The following is a 4518-nucleotide window of genomic DNA, read 5'->3' as shown; positions in this document are numbered from 1 at the left end:
AAAAAAGGGAAAGTTTAGGTAAGAAGGGTTTCTAGAGAAAGGGGTATAAATATTCAACACTTGAGGAAATTAAACTTTGCCCAAAGTGGAGAATATCCAAGGTAAACTTTCTCTTCCTTCTCCTTTAGTTTCTTTTTCTTTTTCTTTCTTTTTCCCCTTCCCCTTTTTCGGCACTCACCACTGCCGGCCACCAGCAGTACCCGGCTGTGGTGCCGTGGCTTCTGTCCGGCCACCCCTTTTCGAAATTTTTTTTTCTTTTGTTTAATCCTAGATCTAATTATAAATTATGAGCTTTGTGATGGTTTTGTGATGATTGATATTAAGTATGATGTGAATTAATTTTCAGATTTTAAATTTAATTAAAAAGCCCCAATTTTTGAAAACCCTAGATTTATAAATAATTGATTATTGAAGGAATATAATTTAGGGTGGTTTAAACCTTTAATTTAAGGGTTTTAAAGTATAATTACAACAAGTTTTCATTAATTAATATTGCTGGAATTTTTGTTAGTATGCTAAAAATTGAGTTTCTTGATGGAATTTTGACTACCCATTAATTGGGATTAAAGTATGAGGTTTAAATTAATTTTCAGCTTGTTTTAATTAAATTATGAGTGGTTTAATAAGAGTATATATTGCTAGAAATTTGTGTGGAGTAGATTTTAATGCCATATTATGATTTTTGTTTGTAGGAGACTTTGAAGTAAGCGATTTCTATTAGTTGTGGCGATTTTAATATTGTATACGAGATACGTTCGCGTACTTAGCAGATTTTTGATGATGTAGTAACACGATAGGCATGAATATTTAATCTTAAGTAGCATCATGCTAGATTTTGATATTGGTGATTGAATTATGAAGCACGATTTTTGTGATGGATTATTGAATGGAAATAAATATTTTGGGCATGTTATATATAAACCACACTTTTATTATTGGTATTTGATGAGTGTCATTTATGGCACTCTTAGTCTAGGTTTTCTTTGTAGTTTTATGCTCGTTTTTAGTCTTTTATGTCGTGTTTTTACATAATAATGCTTGTTTTGCGTGTTTGTGTGTAAGTTTAGAGAAATGCATGCTTTTGATGGTTTTCTTATTATTTTATTCATTTCTCGACTATTTCTCTCGCTTTTTTTGTTTCTTTGACTTGTTTTGTAGGTGTGTTGAGTTTCCGAAGGTTTGATTACCAAGGAGGAATTTCGAGCGCATTCAAGGAGGTTGATAGAGCTATGTTCGGGAATACAAACATGCAATTCAAGCTAGCTCCGCAAGCACAAGCAACATGGAAGCAATGCTTTGGCTCGAAGTGTTCAAGTGCTTGGAGAATAAAAGAGCTGCCTTCTCATGGGCATCGCCTCTAATGCACCGATGATAGGGATGCACGGGAGCACGAAGATCGATCAAGCAAGCAAAGGAGGCAAGTCACGAGCACCACAACAAGGGTGCTCGCGCGCAGAGCTCATTGTGCGTGCGCGCAGACCCTGCTGTGCGCGCTCGCGGCCTGGGTGATGCGCACGCACCAGGAGCCTCGATTCTCTTTGCTCGATTTTCTATTTATAGCTTTTGACTTTTCTTTTTTTGGGAGGAGATGACTTTATCTTGTACGAGAGACTTATTTTCCAAAAATAGAAGAGAGAGAAAGTAGAGAGAGAAGCTTAAGATTACTTGATTGTACTTCACTTTGATCTTTGATTTCAAATTGATCTTGGATTTCATCTTCAAATCAATGAAAGTTTGTGAGATTTCTTTCCTTTGAATTTAATTTTATTGCAATTTCCTTTAATTCTTGAATGTTTGATTTGAATTTTAATCTTTGGTTGAGAAATTGTTAAATGATTGATTTTTTTCTTGATTAAACTTGAAATGATAATGTTTTTGATTCAATTTGTATTGTTTTTCAATTTCACCATGATTAGTGAGTAGATTAGTTGCTAGGGAGAAGGGGAAGCATGCTTGATTGATGATTTTTGCTAGTTGATGATCCTTGATTGATTGAATTGTTGCAATTAAATTGGTTGACATAGTTGTGCATGTAATTAATTAGACTAGGAGTGATCAACCTATAAGATTAATCTAGATTGCATTGCAAATTTCAATGACATGAACCCTTGATTTGAGAATTGCTTTAATTGATTGAATTTGATTGTGATTTTCCTTGTTAGCCATTCATAGTGAACCCTAGCTTGGCTTATAGGAGATAGCTTTTGAATTCTATTAGTTACAACTATTGTTTGTCCTTTGCAATGTTTGAATCGATTGAGTCATCTATCAATTAGCATAATCATTGAGCTTGCATGTGGATCCTTTATTCCTAGTGATTAGCATATTGAATTTCTCGATTTATCTAGCCTTGTGATACCTTAGTTACCAACCATTTCTTACTACAATCTTCAAAGTAGCTTGACCTAGGCTATAGCTTGCGCCCATTCATTCCTTTGGGTTTTACCCTTGAATTACCATATAATCGTATTAGGTTGGTCGAGTGTTTATAAATTTTTATTTGGCTCTAGGGGAGGGTAGAAAATGGCCTACATTTTCCTATGCCAAAAATGGCGCCGTTGCCGGGGAGTGATATTGGTGCTTTGTTATAGTTGTTAAGTTTATTTCATCCTTAATTGAAAATACAAAAAGATTTTTCTTTTAGGCTACACTTGTAGCCGTGCTACTTATAAATTCTTTTGAGATTGTATGCTAGAGCACGTGGTCGTTCACTAGTGCTATTTGATCTGGAGATTGAGAGAACTATTGCAAGGATAAGGGTTGCTAGACGATCTTGAGTCCTAGCACTTCAAGTGAAGAAGAACCACAACAAGAGGAACAAGCAAGAACGGGAGAAAATCTAAGGGTGGCGTTGAAAGAATTGGGGATTCCTGGTGCATATAGATTAGAGAGTGGGATTGCTCCACCTACAACACTGGCGAATGACTTTAAAAGAAGGCCGTCAATGATCACTTTGATAGAGAGGCGAAAATTTAGTGGGGCCAAGCATGAAAGCCTGCTAAGTCATCTCAAGGAGTTCGAAAAATATTACAATACTATCAAGGTGAATGGAATTTCCCAAGAATTCATCCGCCTCAAGCTTTTCCCCTTTTCCCTCATAGGGCGTGCCTTGGAATGGCTAGACAAGGAGGTCAAGCCGAATTCTCTAAGGACATGGGACGAAGTGACCAAGGAATTTCTATCCCGCTTCTATCCACAAAAGAAAACGGCAGAGGCTAGACCTTTGATTCAAGGTTTCAAGCAAAAGCCTAGTGAGAGCCTCTATGAAGCATGGGAGAGATACAAAGAGTATCAAAGAGAATGTCCTCACCACGGAATTCCTACTTACCAAATTATTCAAAATTTCTATGGAGGCCTTAGTCCTCAAGGAAAATCATGTTTAGATGGAGGAGCCAGAGGTCCCATCATGAATAAAACGGAAGAGGAAGTGGTAGATATAATTGAAGACGTAGTGAGGTACTATAGTGATTGGCAAGATGGAGAAAGGGAGCCAACTAGCAAGAGTAGATCTTCGGTGTACCCGGTTGATCATCTAAATGCAATCAACAATCTATCCTCACAAATGACAAACTTGGGGAAGGAAATGTCCGTTATCAAGGCGAAGTTGGAAAGTGCTACCTACCAAGTTTCAAATCTTCCCTCCCAATTTAAGGGGAGAGGTATGTCTTCTAATTCTCAACCCCCTCCCTCTTCTCGTAACATGCCTAGTGGATGCTTGTTTTGTGATGATTGTGGATCGTATGATCATGATGCTTCTAATTGCCCTCATGCATGTATGGATGTTTGTGATGATCAAGATGGAAATGTGAATGAACATGTGAAATATATGTCAAACAATAATGATTCTAGGTTTGAGAATCAAAGAGGTCAATGGAATAGGAATTACAACAACTATGGCAATTTTGACAACTACAACCAAGGTGGTGGTAATAGGAACCATGGGAACCAAAATTCCCAAGGTAACTATAACAACCAAGGTTATATTAGCCAAAATCAAAACCAAAATTATGGTAATCATAACCAAGGTTATGGTAACCATAATCAAGGCAGAGGTAATTGGAACAATCAAAATAAGGGAAATTTTCAAAATAACTCTCAAAGGGGTCCCCCACCCGTATTTTCTCCAAAGACCCAAAATGATAATTCCTTGTTTAATCATCCTCTTCTTCTTCTCATAGGACTAATTTGGAAGAAATCATTGAAAACCAAAGAAAGTTGTTGAACACTTACATGGCCGTAAGTGACAAGAAATTTAATGAAATGATGACTCATAATAAGATGCTTGAAAACCAAATTTCTCAACTTGCCAATGCTTTAAAAGATCATGATAGTCCTTCTTTACCTTCCCAAGGCCTAGATCCTAAGAAACTCGTCAATGCTATTGTTACCAGGAGTGGTAAGGTTCTTGAGGAGAGTTTGCCTAGGAAGAGTGAGACCAAGGAGGCCACAAAGGAGGTTTTGGTAGAAGATGAGAGAGATGGTGCATCTTTGAATGAGGTTGTGATTGAGACACCTAGT

The 4518-nt window shown here is 37.0% G+C and overlaps 1 non-coding gene across 1 annotated transcript; it reads right to left on the bottom strand.

The window, feature by feature from the left end:
- Positions 1-3212: 3212 nt before the first annotated feature.
- LOC145565723 (small nucleolar RNA R71) lies at positions 3213-3318 on the bottom strand. The gene has a single exon (XR_014095103.1). It is a non-coding gene; the product is annotated as a small nucleolar RNA R71 (small nucleolar RNA).
- Positions 3319-4518: the final 1200 nt, after the last annotated feature.

This window comes from Chenopodium album, chromosome 10 (genome assembly GCF_948465745.1).
Source record: "Chenopodium album chromosome 10, dcCheAlbu1.1, whole genome shotgun sequence".
NCBI classification, from domain to species: Eukaryota; Viridiplantae; Streptophyta; class Magnoliopsida; order Caryophyllales; family Amaranthaceae; genus Chenopodium; species Chenopodium album.
Note: the sequence above shows the minus strand (reverse complement) of the source record. Positions and strands in the feature narration are given on the sequence as shown.